This window comes from Herpailurus yagouaroundi, unplaced genomic scaffold (genome assembly GCF_014898765.1).
Source record: "Herpailurus yagouaroundi ecotype Mexico unplaced genomic scaffold, PumYag 162, whole genome shotgun sequence".
In the NCBI taxonomy this organism is placed as follows: Eukaryota; Metazoa; Chordata; class Mammalia; order Carnivora; family Felidae; genus Herpailurus; species Herpailurus yagouaroundi.
In genome coordinates, this window is record NW_024412403.1 from 17019503 (window position 1) to 17044817 (window position 25315).

The 25315-nt window shown below is 35.9% G+C and overlaps 1 pseudogene; it reads right to left on the minus strand.

Moving 5' to 3' along the window:
- Positions 1 to 397: 397 nt before the first annotated feature.
- Positions 398 to 527, minus strand: LOC121036577 (uncharacterized; annotated as a pseudogene).
- Positions 528 to 25315: the final 24788 nt, after the last annotated feature.

Genomic DNA, 25315 nt, shown 5'->3' on the forward strand with positions numbered 1-25315 from the left:
CACATGCTCTTACATCTGTGTACTTCTTGTATGGAATATGGGGTCTTAAAATGGGAAATCCTTTGGGAAGGGTGAGTACAATATAATTGTCCAAAGAGAAAAAACATAAAAACTTGAGGCCGAATAATAGTCTCTTCTATTCTTTCTGTCTGTTGTCAGTCAACTACTGAAAAGCCATTGTACTGGTATTTGCCTGCAACAGCAATGGAGCATACTCTTTCAAATGTAAGGAATTTTGATGTAATTCCATTTTTAAAAAAAATCTCATATTTTCCTTTCTCTTAGTTTTCTGTCAAAGGCAATCAATGAGCCAATTTATAATTTCGAATGAACCAACTGCCCCATTATGCAGATTTGTGCTTAAAGATACTTCAGAGGATCCTTCATATTTCCTGGTGAAGGATGGCAGAAAAATTGTTATAAATAAGGGTTTGGCCTTGTTATTGTACACTGTTTGGGTGATAAAAATATTAAACTGGTAAGAACAGGTACTACACTTGATCTTAGGCAAAAGGCCAAGAAGTGACTGGATGATAAAGATAAAAACACAAAAGAGGTACAGAGCACATTTAGGATTAAATTGGATAGAGACTCTACCAGGAAAAAGCAACTACTTTTATTACAAATAAGGAAGCGCAGAGTAGACTGAAGAGAGTTTTAACATGTTATATATCTGCTCACTTTTTCTTTGCCCTGGTTGGCCTTATCTTTTTCTTACTCTTGCAACAACTTTGTCATGTATACTTGGCTAAAAATAATGAAGATAAATCTAACAGTAATCCCTTTGACTACTAGCTAGGGCATTTCTTGTTAATTTCAAAAGTTCGAAAATGACAATTTGGATAAATGTGAAAACAATATGCATTTCCATATGCTGTAATAGATTTCTTTGTAAATGGCAAAAACACATTGACCTTTTAATCAGAAAAATTTGCTAATTTGAAAACCATGGAACCCAGGAAACGTTACCTTCTCCAAGATGTTTGACATGAACAATAATAATAAAATTCAGTCATATTTGATATTTTGCAGATGTTCCTAGTATAAAAATTATACTTTTATTTTTTGTGAATTTATCTTTAATTAAATCACTTTGTTGAATTCTCTTATTTGTTTTAAATGGTTTGTCTGTAGATGTTGTGGGCTTTCTATGGAGATGGAAATATCTTCTGCCAAAGTGACAATTTTTACGAGCCCTACACTTCTTTTATTCCCCCTGCACTTTCTTTATTACACTGACCATATTATATTTATGATAAAGAGTAACCAGTGTTTGGGGAATGCTAGTTTATTTGTTTTTCCTATTCTTAATTTTTGTCTATTATATAGGATGCTTGTAGTAGATTGGTATATTGCATTAGTAGAATATTATAGTGTAGATCAATTTTTGTATTATTAGGATACATTCTATTTTCACTTGATTTTTTTAAATGTAGGCCATCAGATTCAATTATCAAATGTTCCATTTGGAACTTTTGCATTTATATTTTTTTAACATTCTTAAATGAATATTTTCCTACAACTAATTTTTCAGTTGTGCAAACAGTTACATAATCATCATTGAAAATATAAAGCTGGACAGAATTTATGATTTGTATAAGTGTTAACTATTGTTTGAATTTCTTGAGTAAAACTCAAGACTAAAACCACCTAAGCCTCGCACTGGAAAAAGGGAAATTTGTTTCTTAATTGCCATTTACAATTTCTTAATTTTATTTTCTCATTCAAGTTTTCAATCTTTTGGGGACATATTTTATTTTTATAATCTAGATGTGCATTTATTTATTCTAGGCTTTCAAACATTTTGATGAATTGTTCAATATGATGCCCTTTTATTGTATTTTAAAATTTCTGTTGTTTTCTAAATCACCTCTTTTATTCCATATTTTTATTGGCATCTTTGTTTCTATTTCTCATTAGGTTTTTAGAATTTATCTTATTAATTAAAAAATATTTTGGTTTATCACTTTTGTCATTTGTTATTGCATTCATTATTTCTATCCTGTCCTTACTATTTTCCTTTCAGTTTTAGAAACTCTTCCCTTTCTTTGCTGCTTTTAAACCTTTCTTTTTTTAGTTTAAACATTTAGCTCATTTTTATTTCACTGACATTTAAGTGACAATTTGGTTGCACATAAAATTTATATGCAACATCCTTACCTTCAACAGGTGAAAAATATCACATTATTGACTTTATACATTTTGGTTTCTTTTAAGCATTATCTTGTCTATCTGATTCTTGTAACTTTATTGGTGTTTTGTTACTTTTGAGAGCTGTAATTTTCCCCTTTTTAATTTATGTTCTTAAATTCTTTTATGTGTCTAAGTATGGGCTTTTTCTACCTTACTCTGTCAATCTGCGATGACTTTCAACCAGAAGTCCTTCCTTTAATTCCAGGAAATGTGGTATTATTTCCTAAAACATTTTCTCCTTTCCAGTAATTCCCACACCCCCCAGCCCTTTCTAGCACTCTAGTACTCTATGACCAAGTGATTGGTACACCTACTACTGTGTGCAACATCTGTTATATTTCCTTTGTATAGTTTCTCCTTATCCTCTATCTTCTGGGGAGATTTCACCGATATTCCAGTGCACTCGTTTTTTCTTAGACTGTATTCATCCTTCTACTTATTCCATTGAGTCTTTATTTATGCTCTTATTTAACTCATATCTAATGTCTCAACTTTTGGGTTTAGTAAGTCCTTGTGGATTCATATTGCCAACATTTTTAATTATCTCTCAAGAATAATTTATAGCTTATAGATAAATTTTGGGCCATCTGTTCCAATAGTTCTGCTTTAGATGGTGTACTGCATATGGTTTTCTTTTGTTTTCTAGTAATGATCTGTTTTAGGTTTTTTGTTCAGGAGTTGGCAAACTGTAGTTCATAGACCCAAACTGGGCTAAGCGGCCAACTTCGGCTCAGGTCATGATCTCTTGGTCTGTGAGTTTGAGCCCCACGTCGGCTCTGTGCTGACAGCTCAGAGCCTGGAGCCTGTTTCAGATTCTGTGTCTCCCTCTCTCTGACCCTCCTCTGTTCATGCTCTGTCTCTACCCTGTCTCAAAAAAATAAATAAAACGTTAAAAAAATTTTTAAAAAATGTGTATTGGAGAAGATAGGAAGCCTAATCCTCATTGGTATTTCTAATTAAGACTAATTAAGAGAGAGAGAAGGGGGCAGGGGAGAGAGAGAGAAAGAGAGAGAGAGCTGCTCCAACAGTGCTGCCTGTATCCCCTTCCAGAAACTGCTCTCATGCCAAAGGAGCTGCCCTACCTCTCCCCCCTGTCCCCAGTGATTGGCACCTGATGACTGGTCATTGCAGTGTCCAAAGGCCTGGCTCCCTGGTCTCAGGTAGAGATCTCTCTGAAGAGTCGCCCCAGCTTTAGAATTCCCTGTGGGACTAGCTGACATTGTTGAAGCGGCTGCAGTGCATTTCATTTTCTCTACCTAATTCTGTCTCACTTGCTCTTTTCTAGATGGTGTTCCAGAGAACACTCCCCACTTCCAGAATTCAGAGTCTGCAATCAGTTTCTTGGGGCTGCCTTGAGAGAGAAGGAAGTCTCCTTTGCTTTTTACGTTATCCTCGAGATGCGCAGAGTGAGGGGGATAGAGAAGAAAAATCACAAAAGGGAAGACAGTATGGCTCCCATCATCAGCTCCTTACATTAATATCCTTATGCTGTCCTGATTTGACTTAGCCACATTTGGCAGTCTGACCAGTTGAGATATAAACCCATGTTGTGAGTATTCAAGTATAAACCTCTAGCTTGTATTAGTAAAATTCATCTAATAATAAGGAAATTTTCCAATGTTTTAACTGCTCAATACAAGGAGGCCTCCTAAAACCTCAAATCTGTCATGCTAATTATTAATGTGAGCTCTCTATGTTCCCAAGAATGGATGCCAACCTCCATTAAAATATTTTGGTTTATGGCCTTCCTCTGAATGGAAGTTGAGGACTGCCCTTATTCTTAGCACAGTTACCCTAGATAATATGTTCCCCTGCATGACACAATAACCATTTCTGAACTTCTCTGCTTTCCTCAGACTCCCCACCTCAGGCTCTCTGCCTTCACACTCCACCATGCAGATGGCTTTGATTCTTGCTTCACAGAAAGTAAAAACCATCAGAGTATCCTATGAAAAATGACTTTCCCATTTGGATATATAGCATCAGGACATCTTGTCTGAGCTCTGGACTTAGTCAGCCAGTTACTATGTCACATACATTTCTATGTTCCAGAGCCCGGTTCAAATCAACATATCCAAAATAATAATCATTATCTTCACTGTTAAAATTGATTCTCCTCCAGTGTACCCTCTCTTGTTGTTATGGCACAACCATCCATCCAACTATGGAAGTCAGAAATCCGGATGCCCATACATCATTCTCATTTGTACTCATCAATCACTTCTGACATTTCTACATGTCAATTCCTCTTGAATCTGTTTATTCATCACCAGCTCTTTTGCCCTCATCCCAGCGTGAACAATAATCAATCCTTCACTTGTATTGATGTTACAGACTCTTAACTGGCTTCCCCTTAACTAACATTTCTACTTCTGCCAAGCTCTTCAGTCATATAGGCTGATCTTTTAAAGATGGTAAATATGATTATATTCTATTTAGGTTAACTCATTCTTTAGAATAAAACCTAAAATCCTTAACATGGTCCATTAGACTCCACACTCTCTGGCTGTTGCTGACATCCAGCTACAATGTGTATTCTAGTGTATCTTATGCTCAGGTCACGATCTCACAGTTGTGAGATCAAGCCCCGTATTGGGCTCTGGGCTGATGGCGCTGAGCTTGCTTCGGATTCTTTCTCTCCCTCTCTGTCTGCCTCTCCCAGACTCGTGCTCTCTCTCTCTGCAAGATCATGACCTGAGCCAAAATGAAAAGTAGGTTATTTAACTGACTGAGTCACCCAGGTGCCCGCAGATGAACAAAGAGTTTAAACTTTAGGTTTCTATCAAGTGCTAGAAAAGTTTGGCATGTTCCTTTTCTTTTCTCAACATGATAAAGTGATTTACATTTCAACTTGTGCTTTTGTGTTCATCTCTTAAAACATTGCTTTTAAGAGTCAAGTTCACATAACCAAAACACAATGTCAGTTTTGTTTTTTGATGGGTATTTGGTCTTGAACCAAGCCTCCATGAAGCTTTAGTTCAAAAAAGTTCAAACTTCAGGGGCGCCTGGCTGGCTCAGTTGGTTTAGCATCTGACTCTTGATTTCAGTTCAGGTCATGATCTTGTGGTTCGAGGGATGTAGGCCCAAGTTGGGCTCTGCTGACAGTATAGAGCCTCCTTGGGACTCTCTCTCTCACTCTGCCCTCCCCCCCACTTGCTCTGTGTCTCTTTTTCTTAAAATAAATAAATAAATAAATAAACTTTAAAACAAAGTAAAAGAAAAGAAATAAAATAAAGTATAAACAAAATACATGGGTTCAAACTTCAAAGTCCATTAAGATTTAATCAAATTTTCAACTCATATATTCTAACACAACACCTTGACTTTCATTTCATGTGCATGGCCACAATGCAAATATCACTAGTAAGTACTAATAAATGTATAAAGGTATTTATAATGATACATAAACAATATTGTTCAGATAACTGAAAAAAATATTGCTGTATTCTCCATCTATAGTTATTTTCCCTAATAGTATAAGATCTTTTTGCTCTTCTCAATTTTTTCCCCTGACCTAAACTTGATTTAGGACAATAAAATAAATGTGCATGGTCATTTTGACCATTATGCCATGAATAAACTACATGAGTAAACACCTTATATTTTGATATATATAGTTGAAACTAATAACTTACATATTTTAAAATATAGCTGATGTGAGGATAAGTTGAAGGAAGCCACTTGCTACAATGAGAAATTTTAAAAGAGGAAGGAGATCAATGTCACGATCCCCAAAGAAGTCCCTGCTCCCCCAGGTATACTTTGCTCTCAAACGAATGCTCAGAGCACAGAAAACAAAGACCCAGTTTGTGTTCGGTACCTGCCCCTCTTCTTTCACTCATAAGTTGCTGGAAAACAGTCATGAAGAGGGGTTTCTGGTCCCCTTGGTCTTCTCTCTCCAAAGACTTAGAAGACCACCAGACAGAGTCATGGAGACAGAGCATGAGGGATATTGTGCTCTACTGGATATTATATAATGTCTGTTCTGCTACCTTTCCAATCAAGTATATTTTGGACTCCCAGGACAGGTTGTTCAACTAATTGTCAGTCAACCCAGAGAAGCCTCTGTCTCCTCTCCTCTCTGCTTCCCTCTCTCTCCATCTCTCCCTGCTCATCTCTCTGTCTGTGTCTCTAATTCTGTCTTTCCCTTTCTCCCTCCCACATACTTAAATCCAAAGTTGTCAACATTTTGGACTTCCTTCTCTATTGTGCTTTTCTTCCATAAAATAATAGGCAGATTTATCTCTCAGTGGTAGGATATTTATCTTTTTAAAAAGCACCTGTGGAGTGCCTAGGTGGCTCAGTCAGTTCAGCATCTGACTCCTGATTCGGGCTCAGGTAGTGATTCCAGGGTTGTGGGATCGAGCTCCTCATTGGACTCTGTGCTGAGTGTGGGGCCTGCTTAAGATTCTCTCTCTCTCTCTCTCTCTCTCTCTCTCTCTTTCTCTTTCTCTCTCAAATTAAAAAAAAAAATTAAAAAGCATTTGTATTTTTCAAAATTATCTCAATAAGTATATTTTATGATGTAGAAAATATTACCAAAGATAATTTCTGGTGTTGGAGAGGATCCCGTAAAGTTGCACAATCATACACTGCCAATGGAACAAGTTCCAAAAGAGTTTTAGGAATTGGGAGGTTGGAGCCACCATGTGGAACTCAAATTACCTGCATGTGCAGGTCTCAGCCTTCATGTTCATTTCAACTTTAGAGATAGAAATATCATGTACCAATAAATAAAAATGTGTTGGTGGATATACAACTTTATTAAAAGGATATTAATATATCAAGAACATCAAAGAAAATATTTTAATAAAAGCACAGTAGGAAAAGAGATACAAACCTATTTACTTTGCAGCCTAAGGTAATGTAATGAGCTTGCTAATTTCCTTCAGTTAATAAACTTTAGGAGCTTAGTTTTGGCTGCATTAAAAATGTATTTACTATGCTTATAATACTTCTTTGAATTCATTTAGAACATGACTCTGTTTTCTCCAAGTGTTGATAATGCGAAACCATAGTTTTAGCATAATAGATAAAAGATGTTATTTGATAAGAAATGGCAAAATTCTAATAGCATAAACAAAAAAAGTACATATAGCTCCACCATTTAGGTTATAGAACCTAAATGTTTTAGTGTTTTTCTTCCTAGAGTTTCCATAAAGACATATGTATTATATGAACATACTTGCACAAGATACTTGCACTATTCCACTCCCATGTAATTAAATATTCTTCTACTGAATGAATTTTTATGTCTGCACATGTTTTATTTTATGAATATTCCATTATTTCACTCTTTTTCTACTATGGAAAATTAAGATTATTGGAATATTTGCTATCATAATACTGCAATCAATAGTATTAATAAATACTTACATTCCTTTCTGACAATGTCTTTAAAATAAATTGGTAGGAATGAAAATACTGGGGTAAATGATGTGAACGTTTTAAGTCTTCTGAAATGTGCTCTCAAACTATCCTCTACTATGACTAACACATAATTACCTCGCATTCTTATAACACACACGCATATGCTTGTATTCATACAAATACATCTTTGTAATGTAGATATGTAGGCAAGCACCTTATTTTATACCTACTTCTAAATCTGTATCATAAGTGGGCATCTTGCTCAGGCATGCCCAAGCAAGCAAGTTGAGTTGTACATAGCTGCCTTGGTTCCCACCTTGACCCCTTCTCCAAATACTTCTCAAGGTCTAGTAATCCTCTGGTCATGAACCCCATGGAAGATTATTATAAAGCTGTGCAACTAAAAAAGAATTGAGGTTAATTAGCTTTCATTTTCATTCTACCCATTGTGTGATGCTTTAAAGAGTTCGCTGCTTTAATTTAAAATCTCTTACAAAATCAACTAAGCATTTGCCATTTTTTTTTTATATCCTTCAACATTCTGATCCTTTAAACTCTGTCCAACAGCTTTACGTAGCACATGATTCTAGTTAAAATCCTCTACTAATGCTTGATGGCATTACTTTCACCACTGATTATATCAAAATAAATTGGAAGCCCCGTATATTTAAAAATATATTAAAGCTTAAAAATGTGGGCTTATTTGTCTCTCCACATATTCTCACTGTCATGATTTATCTTTGGAAGTAACTGTAACTTAATCACATATATGTTAAAAACAATTAGTTAATAATGACTGAGGTAGCCACTTCATTATTAAAGAAAGTAAAATTTCTAAGGTTAATTTAACCTTTTTTTAGTAAGGGGATCTAATTCTACAATAGTCTAGACCCTTATTAAGACAATTTCAAATGCCTAAATGTGCCTCCTTCCTCTGCCATAGGGTGTGTGTGTGTGTGTGTGTGTGTGTGTGTGTGTGATTGTTGCCCTCCAATATTTTAAAGGCTCAAATGACTTACACTCTTGTCTAAAAATTTACTTACTTAATATAGTGAAACATTTTGGGAAAAGCAAAGTTTAGTTTGGTTGAATCCCCACTCTGTAACTTGTTGGTTGCATAATCCTGGGAAAATCATCTTGGCCCTGTAAGCCTTCATTTTTTTTTAATTTGTCAAATAGAGACACTGATTCACTTACTTTCTATAATTGTTGTGGTAATTGGATCAAATATTAATATATTCAGGAAGCTTGGCATGGATAATGTTCAAGTTTTCCATCACAATATAAAAGCAGAGAATAGTTGGTTATTCCCAAAGAATGGGAGGTGAAAACCCATGCAGCCTGCTACAAACATCTGAAATCTAATCCTAACTTTTGAATTTCTCATTCCTCTCCTCAATGTATCTGTTTTCTTTCATATGAACATCATGCTTTTCCTACTCCTCCACTCCCACTCCTGAATCCTGAGCTAAAATTGATACTTCAGGAAAAAACACCTTGTTTGTGTTATTTGAAAAGTATAGAAATTCATGTATGTCAACCACTATTATTATTTTAGTTTGTACAACATTTTTTGAAGATTCGGCTCTCAATTTCAAAGCCTAATTTTTGTTTGCCTCTTCACCCTTTTGTCTCGGTGACTCCAGAATGCTCACCACATTTACCGTTTCTGACCAACCCCCCTTTTGTGCTGTTGTCCCTGCAGTGCTCAGCATGGAAGGGAACCCTCATTACTCCGGGAAAATTCCTTTCCTTGGAATATTCCTAAACAGCTCTTGAACACTTTGGATTAACATTTATATTAACAATTTCTCTTTAAAACACAACAAAACAACTTGTTACAACTCGGTATAAGTTACAGTTTTAGATCGTGTATGAGACTGAAATTCATACATTTAAGTAAAAAATAGTCTCCTTTAGGGAACTTGACATTTTCACCTCATCTGGTTTCTGAATCTCAAAGGAAAAACAAAAACAAAAAACAAAAAGAAAACAAACCAAACCAACAAACAAAAAACCCTCCCCAAGAGGGAACAAGCATTTACTGAGTGTACACATCACATGAAAGTCACAGGGGGAGGCAATCATACTCATTCATATTCATCCTTTAAACTCTTTATCAAGTCAAGGAGATAAATCTCTTGAATTTCATCAAGTTAACCTTATTCCTCTATTGTTTATTTCTCAAGAGACTATGAATGCTCTGATAGCTCTTCTTTATTACCAGAGTCAGGTGGCATCTAAGAGGCACAGAAAGGTGGTTCGGTGTAATCACTCTGGGATATTAATAAAGAGAAAAATGGAAGTATAATAGGAGACAAAGTCATCATATTGAATAGTTTGTTCGTTGGAATCCAGTAACAATGACACTTCAAAGACTTCAATTTAATTACTCAATTGAGCTAAACCAAGCTTATCTATCCCCAAGCCTATTTGGAAGAGGATGCCATTCTTAAATATTATAGTGTATGACAGAATAAATGGTATATTAGAGGGAACACACTGAGAGAAAAAGCACTTATCAAATTATAAAATATATATTTCACAAACATAGTAATTGCACTTGATATGACTTGGAAAGCTTTCTGGGTAATGTTTAGCTAAATTTTGCCTGGAAAAACACAGGGAATGAAAAATGGCAGACAAATGTTTACAAGAGTTAATTTAGTGTTCTTACAAATGGCCGTTATTGCAAATTTAAATCATAAAGAAATCTTTTTGATGATTTTACTAAAATTATTACTTACATTTCTTAAACAAAACCCAAGGACAAAACCTGTTGGGTTTTTTTTTTTTTCCTATCCTGCTTCCTACACTTCTTTTGGTTTCTCCTGGGAGAGCTTCCTTATTAAATCACTTGCTCTCCAGTCATAGGCTCAGCGTATACTTCTGAGCAACCTTGACCTTGATCTTGGCTCCATCCAGTATCTGATACTTTAAAGTCTTTTAATGATGTAACAAAAATGTTGTAGTAGACCTAATTTATAAGGATGAACAAAGCTGATACAGTTAAAAAAAATAATTATTTCCTTAACTCAACTTCTTGATTTAAAACCTTTGCAACTATCATTTTCATGACAGGAGTATCTAATGTCTCAATATTTATTTGTATACTTAACTAATTTGGTATGTTTTATATGGCAAATATATTTCATTAAGTTTTTGTCTTTATGACTTAGATAAATAAATCAGATGCAAACATTTAAAAGGTAGAGTAACTAGAAGGAAAAGTTAACATTATAGCTACCATTATATGATCACTGTAAATTATTTTACGATACATATATGACATTTAAAGTTTAAAATATTTTATACACATAAATAAATTTATAGGCAATAATATCTTATTTGAATTTCATGAATCTAGGTAGGGAATAGTAATGACATTTTATTTGACAAAAAGGTTTTTTTTAGCTCAACTTTCATTTTGCTTTTATAATTTTAAGTTTCCAAAACAAATATAACCTTACCAATATTGACAGTCCTAAATCACTGAAGTATTATTTCAGGACATAAGCAATTAGGAAATATTTTGGAATGTAGAATTATGTAGAGTCCAGTTGAACACAGCACAGCTATATGTTCATGAAACACCCAAAGGCTTTGAAATTCACCGGCAAGTGATTTCATTGACAAATAACGCTTGCTTACTCTTCCCCTTCAGAACAGGATCTAACAGGGTCTACACTCTGAGATTCTAAGATCTCCAAAGTTGGCAGTTACTCTTGAAATAAGACATTTCCTTTGGTGATGACCTCATCTGAAAGGTCAAGAAGTGGATAGGAAATTCTTAGAGACTGAAATGGCATTGCCGAGAGAGGGAAGGAAATCACTCACTTCATTATTTTCAAAGGACTTTTTTGTTTGAAGGTCAGATTAGGGCTTTCCATCCTCTGTTTTTTCCCTCATTAAGTCTTTCACAAGAACAGAATTTGTTTCTTGCCTCCCTGTAATAGGCAGGATAGATTCCCATGCCTCGTGTGCATTTTCTCTACATAAATTTGATAAAGAGTGACAATAATTGGTATCTAATTTTCTCAAATTTACTATGACTTAATATACCAAATACAATCTCAAATAGGCCTTTATTTTAAAACAGCATTCTATTTGATAATATGCATATAAAATACCCCTGTAATGAACTGTTTCTACCTTGTTTATCTAGCTATTTTGGCAGTATTTAAAAAAAAAGAAAAAGGAGTATTTCATTGTAGAGTTATTTTGTGAGCCTTAAAATGTATTTTTCATTCATTCCTTAGTTATATCAACAAATATTTTTGCAGACAATATGCATGTCAAAATGATTATAATATTGATATAAAGAACATATGCAGACATCTTCAGTACAAAGAAACAGAAGTCATATGTTACACGAAACACATAGATTAAGACAGATGATGAAGGAAGGTAGTCCCTTGGGGGAATCAGGAAGTTTTTGAAGGTGATGTGTCATGATATAGTGGAGCCACTTCTGAGAGAATGAGATCACTTCCCTAATCCTGAGAGGTGCATGTATTCAAACTGTGCTTAAAGAACAAATAATAATCCAGTTTGTCTAGAACCTAGATTATGGTAAACTTGACGGTTTTGTTCCTGATAGTAGAATATCCTGACTGCCAATCCACAGTGTGACCTTAATTCAGAAAGTGGAAAAAGTGCAAATTTTTGGAAGGAAGATTACATTTTCAAAACCACTTTAGAAAGATCAAACTGCCAGTCATGGTTTGTGTGTTATCTTGGAGAAGGAGAAACTTGAGGCATGGTGGAAAGTCAGGTGATGATTGCATGAGGCCAGAAAAGGCCAAACCAGGATGGTGAGATCGGTAACATGATGGATCAGAAAGGCACTGGCAGTGAAAAATTTCTAGGATCAATGGACAAACAACAGGGAGAAGTTATAAATGTCCACTGGCTTCCTAGGCAATATAGTGAGAAGGAGGAAACGAGTAACAGTACGCACAGTCACAACAAATGCCCAGCGAGAATTTCTTCTATATTATGTGTCAGGTGTTTTTCTAAGAGCTTTATATGGATTAATTCCTTTAACTCTCCTGGCATGTCTGTCATCATAGGGCGTATCAAGCCATAAAAGCTGTGATCATCATCGTTAGGTAAACAGAGCAAGTATAGATTCTTTATGTAAGAGTGTTTCTACTTCCACAATTCAGGTAAATTGTTTATCAATTGAAATAAATTTTCCAGATAAGAGATTACGTATAATGAAGTTATTACTATCATAATCAATTCGCCACTGTTAATTTTATTGTAAATAGTCTTTATTATAGTTTCATATCCATAGGTAAACCTCTGCTCAGAGAATCTATTTCTCAGAATGCCTGTCAAGAAAATCCTATCTTATTGGAACTTACAATATAATTTCTACTGAGGTTGGTTCATATTGCTTTGACCAAATTGATGGAGTTAAAAGTGGGGTTCAGAAAGGGAATGCCATTTGTTTATATTTACTTCAGAAACATGCTGGACAAACGAAAAGCACTTTGTAAGTCCTGGATGTACTGTCCAGGCATTTATTTTGTTTCCTTCATTAGTTTCTCTTCTTTCTCTTCCTGCTGGATCGTAGTACCCCCTCAAGCATTAATGTTCAGCTTCTCCTTCTTTACGTTTATTTGTTCTGCATCAATCTCATTCACTCTGGTGGCTTCGATGCCCCTAAATTGCTGCTAATTTTCTCCTGCCTTCCCCACCTTTGTCCAGCTTCATTTCTTTAAAGGTCCATTAGACAATTTCCTCCACTTCCTCTCCATCCCTGCAACTATGTGTCCCATCCCCTTAGTGACACAGTCCTTCTTCCACATACATGGTCCCCAAAGCCTGTCCACGATCATGGATGTCCTCCACTGCCTACCTTGCCACCTCAAAACCAATGCAATTTCTGCCCTTAGTAATTAATAGAATCTTCTAAAATCATTTTTGTAACATTTTGGGTGTGTTACGAATACATTAGTGACAGCTTATGTTTGCTTCATATATGTGTCCGAAGGTACATGTCTATGTAGCCAAGCTATTCCATATCCAAAGATCTTATATTTGCCAGACTTGATATGGGAATTTTGACCCGCTGAAATTCACAGGTGACAACACTGGTCAATTATCATAAAATGTGGTGATTAAATCTCTGCGGTGTTTAAGCTGAGTATGATAGGTATATTTGGGTTCTCCACAGAAACAGAATGAAGTATGTGTGTACATATACACATATATACAAATGTACAAATATTGTATATATACAAAATACGTATATGTATTCATTATAAGAAATTGGCTCATGTGATTATGAAGGCTGCCAAGTACAAAATCGGTAGGGTAAACAGGCAGGCTGGAGACCCAGTAGAGCCAATAGCCCAGTTCCAGTCCACAGAATGGCTGCTGTAAAATTTTCTGCTGGAAGGCAGACGGTCTCTTTGTTCTGTTCAGGTCTTCAACTGATAGGATGATGCCCACCCACATAATGGAAAACAATCTGTTTTACTCAAAGTCCATTGAATGAAATGTTAATCTCATCCAAATACACCCTCACCGGAGCACTCTGAATAATGTTTGAATAAAATAAAAGATTGACAGGATTAAGAAAGGCAGAATTGACACATAAAACGAACCATCTCAATAGGCTATATAGATATCTTCATAGCCAGACTCCCTTCAGGGCATCATCTCCAGTGTAAGTTTCTGGTAATGGACTTGATGACAGATCATTCCATGTATTAGAAATTTATGACTGGGGGGCACCTAGGTGGCTCAGGTGGTTAAGTGAACGACTCTTGATTTCAGCTCAGGTCACGATCTCAAGGTTCGTGAGTTCAAGCCCCGCATCAGGCTCTGCTGTTGACAGTGCAAAGCCTGCTTGGGATTCTCCCTCCTTCTCTCTCTGCCCCTCCCCTGCTCACTCTCTGTCTCTCATTCTTTCAATATAAATAAATAAACATTAAAAAAAAGAAATTTATGAATGAGGAAAAAAGAGAGGGGAGAAAGTTCAGACTCAAAACCATAGGTATTTCAATACCCAGTGAAAAGAATAAGCATTAAATCTTATAACAGAATATGGAGGTCCAAAGTTAAGGCAAAATCACATTTAAATTAGAAGTAATTTTACACCAGAAGATTTAATATAATAAAACTGTTTATTTGTGCCAGAAAAAGGCTTACTAATCTTATTGCAAAGAAGTCTGTAAAAATATATGCTTTCTGTTGTTCTTCACATGTAGAATAGATCCGTTTCATCAAAAGGAATAAAACACATGCTGCTTATATTTTCTTCAGAAAGAATGCTCATGAGACATGGATGTGTAGTCTTGCTATGTAGTAATCATAAGAAATTTATCATCAAGAAAAATGTGTATGTAATAACATTATATTTTACTGTGATTCTCTTCTTATCTGGTAAGTCATCTGTGAAGAAAAACAAAATTGCTGGATGATAAGACCCGAATAAAGTTCCCTCCAAGCCTTAAGTCCTATAAGCCTGGCTAAGTTCATTTAATAAATGAGAAAACTGAGCATTTGCAATGCTATATGGTTCGCTCACATTTATGGAAGACACCAGAGTAAGACATGGGATTCTGCTGAGCCTTGGTTTGTCCACTGTCACCAGCTCTTCTACTCTGGTTCAGTCTGTTTCTATATCATCTTGAATGTGGAAGTCACCAATGCGAGATCCACTCAGACTACTCACCCCTCGCTATAAGGGGCTCAAAATGATATCAGGTTCTCAAAAAAAGAAAGCTGTCTCTTGATAGTTTGTGTAGAACATTTCCCTTCAGTTCCGCTTTTCTAAGTGTCTTAACTATTTAAAAATGAGAAACTTTTGAGGATGCCTGGGTGGCTCAGTTGGTTAAGTGTCCAACTTGGGCTCAGGTCATGATCTCAAGGTTCGTGGCTTTGGGCCCTGAGTCGGACTCTGCTGATGACTCAGAGCCTGGAGCCTGTTTCAGATTCTGTGTCTCCCTCTCTCTCTGTCCCTCCCCTGCTCACGCTCTGTCTCTGTCTCAAAAATAAATGAACATTAAAAAATTTTTAAAAAATGGGAAACTTTGGTTTTATTTCACCTATAACTTCTGTGTGCTGAGAATTCATTAAAAAAAAAAAAAAAAAAAAAAAAAAAGCCAGGACCACAAATATACAGCCGGTGGCTGTCCTACTATCTGGGTTTGTTGCAGACCATGTATTACATAACACTGAGGCGCAGACATCCATTGCTAATTGATTGCCATTTACATGCAAGATAAGACCTGAGATTTACTTTCCCTGATGTATAGTCACCTGGCCATTTGCAGCAATATTTGATTAAAATAAAACATTTAATATCCTGGGAGAATAAAAAAAAAAAGAAAAAAGACTGGTCTCAAGAAGCAGGCAGACCCCAAAGCATGGTATCTTTTTCTACATGTTTAGTCTCCAGAAACTGGTGAAGGTATAATAATTAGCGGCCTAGAGAATTATATTTTTAATGTTTATTTCATTACTCATATTGTTTTATTATATTACATGATTAAACATTATATTAAAAACATTAATATACCTTATAACATACATATGTTATATAATGTTACATATATACATATGTTATAGATTATATAACATATCATCTAAACTGGAGATATATTGATGAAATATCTTCAAAAGTGTTGTATGTTTGCCCTCTGGAAGTACATAATGAGGGATATACCTACGGCCCAAATTGTGCTCTGTCAGCAATTCAGACGTTTCTCAGCAAGTATAGAGTAGGAACTCGATAGGATAAGAAAACAAACAAATAGACAAACGATTTTGGGAAGCTGTGACCATCATTTAGCCTCTTTCCTATATCCCACCATTTGGGAAATACCCAAGCTGGGAAAAATAGCTTGTTTTCATTAGTATTTACTATGTGCTAAATGGTTAACATGCTTATGTGCTTTAAGACTTTCAACAAGCCTGTAAAATATATGTTACAGAAAGTCTTGTATTGCAGGTGAGAAGATTCAACTTGGAGCAGTTAAAAAACTTCCCCTAGGTCGACGATCACATTCTAATAGAATAAAGACCATACAAAAGTGGACAGTGAAGCTAAACTAGTGTGTGTGTGTGTGTGTGTGTGTGTGTGTGTGTGATCACATGTGTGTCCTCTGACTTTCAACGTGGAATTGAGAGAACACCAAACATTACTCTTGTGGATCTAAGGCAAAGGGCGACACAGTTAAGAAGAAAAGTGTTTGTCATGCCTCGTATCATGATGGGAGTTTGATCATCCTAGGAAACTCATCTTTTAACCAGAGAGAGGGCTTCTAGGTGGGTTTAGATCCTAATGGTAGATCTTGCAGTCAAAGGCAAAAGGAAAAAAAAGTTTTGTTACAGTTTTCTTTTATGTTTGCTATGTCTTATCCTAGACTTCTAGATGGGAAATGCCTACAGGTAATAACTATGAATAAGATATTGTTTTTTGTTGAAATCTCTAAACCATTATTTGCTCTCCCCTTCTCGTTTGTCCCTTCACACTGAGAGACAAGCAGATGGCCTAACTAAAGCACCTTGCATGGTGCCTGGAACTTATAAGTGCTCAGTAGGTGTTTCCCCCTTTTCTCTTCATGCTTTTTCTTCTGTGAACCAGAACTGCTAACTCAGAGATTTGCAGTCATGGGACTGCTTCTTTCCAAGATTATGGGTTTTTGGAAAGCTTAGGCATATAATTATTACTTGCATGCGAACTGAAATGGTAACTTAATTTAGAGTTTAAGATCAAGGGATTTTAGAAGTCAAGTTAGTGCTGAGTTATGGTTCCTTCTAGGCATTTTCTGAGGCATCACATGGCCTTTCTTCTAACTTCCCGAAAGCCGGGTGTCTTCACTGTGAAGAGCACACTTGTGTTTATTCTATTTGGTGCGTGTGTGTTCTGTGTATTTGTCAAAAACCAAAGCAACAACTGAGAACACATCTGCATCTTATGATGCGCTCACCTCCCCCTTGAGAAGGCAGGGTGTTCAGGCATTTCACAATATCTGTTCCTCATGATCATCTGAAGGGGCCCAGGATTTCTCAGACACCTTTCTTTTTTTTTTCTTTTCTCTTCTTATCTCTTCTTATCTCTTCTTTCTTTCTTTCTTTCTTTCTTTCTTTCTTTCTTTCTTTCCTTCCTTCTTTCTTGTGATCTCCACATTGCAAAAGAAAGAATATTCTGATATGTCTTCAAGGATATTTTTCATAGTGGCATCTCATTAAATCAACTCATTCAAAAGGGGGAAGTAATACCCCACTTCTCTGAGAGTTGAAGACAAGTGGAATGTATAGAAGTGTATGGAGTGAATAGAAAAACAAAACATCACTCCAAAAGGAGTCCCTGCAATGCAATTTTCTAGTCATTCTCCAAGCGTGACAAGAGCCATGATTGGGTGCCAAGCACTGTCACTGGGGAGAAACACCTGCTTGTTTTTTCAACAAGCTTGCAGGGTGTCCTGTCTAAAGACTAGAAATTAATCTCTAATCTTATTCTGGAAGCCGTTTGTTCAATCTAAAGTACCCAACACAAGGTAGGTAAAAAATGGACATTTTTGAATGAATGAATGAAAACTGTTGAGAGGAGGAGTGCCTGGCTGGCTCAGTAGGTATAGCATGCAACTTTTTCTTGGATTTGGAATTTGAGCCCCATATTGGAGTAGAGATTGCGTTTTAAAAAACTAGGGAGCTGGTGTGAGCCGAAACACTTTCCTCTCATGTGAAATGTCATGGTGATTACTATGGGTGCTGTCACAAATGGCTGAGTATAGAAACAGGGAACCCTCTTGCCCTCCCCCTGGCTGGACATTCACATGCAGTAATATTGCTTCCGTGTCTGAGTATTTTTTTTTTTACAAGACATCTCATAAAAAAAAATCACATTTGGAGAAGGGAATGAAAGCCACAACTAGATTTATAGATTTAGCAGCTCTTCAATCAAATGTTCTTTAAAAAGCCCATTTGTTTTTGTATATTCTCTTGAATAAATGAAGCACCTTGCTTTCCTGAAATAAACCAGAAGCTAATGACAAACACAGGTGGCTAAATCTAGGCCTAGGGTTTTAACGATTCAACCAGTATGATAAATTCATAATAATGGAATCAGACAGCTGACATACTGATCAGACACTTCCTAAAAGTTAAACTACATCAGATGGAAATTAGGCCTGTGGTTTCATGATGATTCCTCAAACTGGTGGTCACAAATTTCATATTTACCAGAAATGACATACCTGTCTCTCCCTTTAGATCTGAAAAATGTGCTTCCATGATATGATATCAGTGTATTCATGTTGTGGGGATTCAAGAAAATAGACACCAAGAGGATTTTGTCTCTCATGTCATTTGCAAAAGAACCAGAGCTGAGTTTCAACCCCGGCTCTGCCACTTACAAGCCACGTGACCTAGTTTGAACGTCTCATTCTTTTCTCAGTTGATATCTTATCAGTGCAGTGTAAATAATCATGGTAACGGTCTCCTAGTGGGAGCGGTAAGAGGTTTAAATTATATAACGTGTATAACGTAATAAGTATCTAGCATATAATTCATTCTGTGTATAGAGTAGTTCTTTCCTTTCATTCTCTGTGAATGGTTCCCACCCATCACCATCTTTCCCAAGCACGGTGACTGTGGAATGGCATCAGGCAAAATTAAGGCAGGACAGGACAACACTGGACAGGCGTGCACCCCTGGTGACGATAATGGGATGCTTCTTGTGGCCACTGCTAGCCCATCTCCAGTTATCAGACAAGATCCTGATGAGAAGTAACAGGAGAAGCTCTTCATTTCTGTATCTTGAAGGCAGTAGTTTCCAAACATAGCTCTCTATATTAAAGTTTCCCGAGCTCTAACACAGAAGACTCTGATTTTGTACATCTAGGCTGGTCCTAAGGCATCTGTATTTTTTTTTTAAGTTTCTCAAGTAATTGTAATATGAGCCGCATTTAGTCATGACTGCTCTTTGACATGTGTTTGATCTAAAGTCTGTGATGAGTCTTTGCAGAGCAGACTGATAGCTCTTGGTTTGGAAGGTTAGCAATAATTACAAGAACAGATTCTTCATGTTGAAGATCCTGAATCCAGTCTGCTGTCTTGAAGTAAATTGGATTTACGATGTGTTTGGTGATGTGTCCCTTTTCTAATTTTTCTCTCTAATGCTACCTTCATAAAACAATAATAAAAACTAAAACGACAACACATTTACAGGATGTACCTGTACCAAAAAAATCCTAATTCATTAGCAGTTACAGATTTGGACCTTCGTGTTAAAAAAATAATCTTTCCTATAATAGAGATATCATCTGCTGAGAGAATTAAAGTGATTATTTCCCTGGAAACTATCCTGAAGATATTACAGTTTATTACCCTGAGATATATTTTTCTGGCAGGACATTTAGTTCCATTTGGTTGTTTAAGTTGAATTTTATTTATGATCATTAAGCTTCCAGTTAAGACCATTCTGATTGAAATTGTTCTTATGTGATAGTATCCATCTGCCTCTTCTATTTTGTATTAGGAAATAAGGGAATTGAAATACACTTTGGAGTTGACATTAAGCCCATTTATTTAATTTTAGCCAGGTTCATGTCTGATATTAAGTTTTTCATGCCTTTTCAAATTCTGCACAATTGTAGTGTTGGTATTGTCTCTACAGCATCTGAGTCCATAAAATACATGTCACAGTATGTGTGACTGTCCTATCAGGAATATAAACTTGTTTTTTATACACACACACACACACACACACACACATACATGGGTAGTATCTTGCCAGGAATTAGTTCTGATCGCAATGAGAAGACTTTTAAACAAAAGTCTGTCCCTCTCTGTGTAAGTGTGTGTATGTATGTGTGTAGAAATATTAATAGCATTGCTACCAATCCATTTTTGGATTTTAGATTAAGTTCAAAAAACTTTTAGAAGCAAAATGTGTATGGCTATTTAATTAAACTACTGTATAAGTCTGATTTAATTAAACCCAACCTGTAAGATGCTTTATTCCCAAGCAAACAACTAACATGTACAGGCTTAATACTACAATAATAATAATATTGATTTTGACCATTTTTATTGGGGAACTTTTTTATTGTGAATTTTGTGTTTGAGGAACTACTTTGAGACTTTTTGCCCGTAGTTTCTGTTTTGCTAAGTCCAAACAATATGTGCCAAACATGTTTTTCTCTCAATATTTTCACATGTGTGTCAAAGAAAAGTTAATCCATATGCTCTTTATTTATTTACATTTACACTTACACTCATCAAAATGTTGTTACGCAAGAGCTTTTTGAATCCCAGGGCACATTGCAGGACTACCAAAGTCCTAAGGCAACACTTTGCCGAAATTAAAATACTTTATTTTCTGGGTGTTCGTTTTTTCCTAAGAAATCAATATGATAAGCAGATCACAGTCTCCTGTCCCTTTCTGATTGGAATTTATAATAATTGAAAACTAACATAAATGTGAAATAAATAACTAACACAGTACTAACATTTATTGAATTCTTTTCTTCTTAGGAATTCAAAACAATGTGAATTGTGACTCACCAATTTTTGATCCTTTATTCTGACTCCAATATTCTCATGATTGTCATTCTGAAAATGTATATGCGAAACCCGTTGAACAGGATGATTATGCACCCACATTCATCACAGAGCCCTGCGCAACACAAATAGGACAAGAAAGAAAGGAGAGAATGTCATCCATTTTTAAGGATTAAACAAACATTCTAGTAGTGGATAATGAGGGCTCCTAGATGAAAGGAGTTGAGACCAGCCAGCTAAAGCCTCAAGTTATACAAGAGAAAACTTCAGTGCAGATGGGAGCCACTCTTCTCTGACATAACATCTCAAAGTCTCAAGAAGATTAGAAAAAGATCCGAAATCATGACGATTAATTGAAAGACTGTGTAAGAACCAATTTTACTATTCCCAGGCCACTCCTTTGCATGGCTGCTGTTGACCCACAGACATCATTGTGAGGATTGGGAGAATAATATTTCCAAGTCTTAATGGGCTATATTTCTGCCCAAATATATTGCCTTTCCAGCCAGGTGAATTTGTATAATGAACAAATACATGTCAGATTTTATCATCTACCTTCATGAAGGTAGTTAGAAATTCAAGGGAAAGAAGTAGTCTTCTCCAAAGAAAAACCAACAAATTGGGGGAAACTTATATGGTGGGTATAGGTATCACCAACAGACATTTTCCTTGTTTAGTCTTATGGTGCACAGGCTCAGATTTGCCCTTTGAATTTGTCATTCAGAAGCAAAATTCACTAATTAGCAGGTGATACCCTGTCCAGTGAGTGTATCTAAAGCAGCCAGATAGAGTTCTCACTTACAGAAAGACTTGGGTGAAAAATTTACTTATACAATTATGGTTGTTCATATGTGGCTCAAAAAAGACCACCAGGTACACAAAGAACACAAAGATAAAGACATGGAACACCTGATCTAGATTACTCAGAAATAATGCAATAAACAGAATGAACTTAAAGTCATATAAGCTACCGCCGTGGAAGGTATGGGTGAAATTATTACTGTCATATAACAAGAGTAGAATGTCACAAAAAAGGCAGAGTTAAAGTTCTTAGAGATTGAAAATATAATTGCTTACGTTAAAAAGTAGAATCAGTGGATAAATTAGAAAAGAAAAAAGGGTAGAGAAAATTTCCCAGGAAAAAGGAGGTGGAGAGGAGAAATAAATAAATAAAAGTGTTTTCAGTGTTTCCTTTTTGGATGAGTAATTCTTTGTTAATTGCTGTTTGTTGATCACTGATGTTCAAGGGCTTAGAATGGCTGTCATTGTAAACATGTAAAACTTCACTCATTTTCAAGCCCCTCTAATGGAGAGATTCCTCTGTTAATTAACAACTACTGATCTAGGAAGTCCATACACAACTAATAGAAGCTCTAGAAAAGAACACACACGCATGTGCACGTGCACACACACACACACACACACACACACGTGCACACAGAAGGAGCCAGAACCAATGTCTGCTTTTAGGAATATAGTCAAGTAGTTATTCTGAAAAACTCTCCTATAAAACACTTGGAAAATCTAAATAAAATACTCAAATAGCTATATAAATGTGTAACTGCTTGTAAAAAGTTAAAGGAAACTCCTAAGGACAACAGAATAATAAATGAACTCCAAAGACAAGGTCGCCTTGAGGATATTTTCCAATCCTAGGAATATGAAACATCTTTTTAAATGTAGCTTTTACATGCTAAATAATATTTTACTACATACAAGAGTAATAATAATCTTAAGAGCTAGACTATTACACGAAACTATTGCCTCTGAGTTTTCTCCTCTATTGTATGCTAAGGTCTCCCTCAGAGATGTAACTATTTCCTGAAACTTGCCTGCAATTCCCTTTTATATATTTAAACAATTACCTATATACTTATTAGATTTATTTGCATATGACATTTGTAAACCGTTATATATTCAATTTAACCCAGGGTACTATTTCTTGACTTGATTTTTTCTATTCAGAATTCTTAAGATTCATCTACTTGTGATGATTTAACCAATAGAACATGGGAAAAATGATACCTTGCCTAATTCAGATCTAGTTCTAAAGAAGATTTGCAGTTTTTACCTTGGTATCTTATGGATCTGAGGTGCAATGGGGTCTGTATGTGGTCAGAGGGTAGTGTGACTATCCTGCTGAAGAAACCTTGGGGAAAAGCTCTGAGATTCTGTGAAGAGAGGCAGAAGGGCCCATCCGTTGGAGGCCAGCCTTCAACTATCTCTCTTCAACTGAGATAATAGCCATGTGGGTAATGCCTTCATGAAAACTCTAGACTAGACCAGTTACCTGTCTGATAACAACATCGATTGACCCCATTGATGGCATTTGGAGTGGAAGAATCACTAATCTGTGCCCTTCCTGAGTCCTAACCCAGAGTATTAAGTGCATAATAAAGTTAAAGCTATTCGAAACAATTGAGTCTATAGATTCCTTCGTGTGTAGTAATAGATTACCAAACTGGTACATTGTGTAATTTTGTTAGGAAATATAATTAAAGGTGGAACAGGTGGGTCACAGACTATGCAAATTCTGAGTTTTATAAGATAATGCAAAAATGTTTTTTCAAAATGATTATGCCAAATTATATTCCTCTGCCCCAGCAGCATACGATGTTAATCAATTGTAGGAAACTACAATTATTCACATCTTATGCTTCCTCTTTTAGCACAATGCTCATTTCTGCCTATTTGCCCATTTTAGGGGTTGTTTATTTTTTACTGATTTGTAGGAGTTAAAGATTTTTGAAAGCCTATCCTTCCTTGATTATATCTCTGAGTGTGTCTTTACTTTTTTTTTTTTTTAGTTTGCTATGATAAACGGAAGTTCTTAATTTTCACCTACTCAAATTTATAAATATCTTTTTCATGCTTAGTACTTTCTGTACCTTGTTTAAGAAATTTACCTCTACTTTCAGATCAAACAGATTTGCCAATATTTTCTTCTAATATTTGCCTTTCATATCTGTCTATAGTCTGCCAGCAACATAATCCATGTGTTTTGAGTGTGTATATATGTGTGCAAGTGACATAGGGATCAAATCTTATCTGATTTTGTTTTTGATGTTGTGGTTGTTGATGATGATCAATTGTCTCAGTACTATTTTCTGGTGGGTCCTTCCCTTTGTAGTCAGTCATACATCAAGTATCAATATATTCAGGAATCTAGCTACGCCTGGGTGGCTCAGTTGGTTAAGCATCTGACTTTGGCTCAGGTCACAATCTCACAGTTCATGGGTTTGAGCCCCACGTCAGGCTCTGTGCTGACAGCTCAGAGCCTGGAGCTTGCTTCAGATTCTGTGTCTCCCTCTCTCTCTGCCTTCCCCCACTTGTGCTCTGTCTTTTGCTATCTCTTAAAAAATGAATAAATGATGTTAAAAGATTAATATATATATATGTATATATATATATATACATATATATATATAATATATCTGGTATATGGTAAGGCAACCCCTCTTACCTCCTTCTTCAGGAGCACCTTGCTGAATTTTGCGTCTCTGAACAATCATACGTGTTTTGGATTCAGCTTAAATGACTTAAAATACCATGTTGGATTTTCAGTTCTTTTGTTTTTTGTTTTTTTTTTTCAACGTTTATTTATTTTTGGGACAGAGAGAGACAGAGCATGAACAGGGGAGGGGCAGAGAGAGAGGGAGACACAGAATCTGAAACAGGCTCCAGGCTCCGAGCCATCAGCCCAGAGCCTGACGCGGGGCTCGAACTCACGGACTGCGAGATCGTGACCTGGCTGAAGTCGGACGCTTAACCGACGGCGCCACTCAGGCGCCCCTGGATTTTCAGTTCTAAATATAGAAACCCCATAATTAATTTTCAACAATTACCAATATTTTGAAATTATGTTTCATATGCTCCACATTTTCTCTAGAATATTTTAAAACAAATCCCAGGAACTATTCAATTTTGTCAACGTGTGCCTTGGTTTTCATCTTTAAGAAATCCAGACTTATGTAATTCCAATAATTCCTTAATATAGTACTTACTCCATTTTGAAATTTTCCCAGTTGTTTGAAAGAGGTCCCATTGCTTTTGGCTATTTTATTTTTTATGTCTGCCTGTTTGTCCTTCTCTCTCTCTCTCTCTCTCTCTCTCTCTCTTTATAGCAATGTCTTCCCTCCATTTAAAAAAAATCACTTTCAAGACCAATTTTTGGTTTTGATTTTCAACTAGCCAGGAGTATTGGGTATCTAGAATGTAAGTAAAT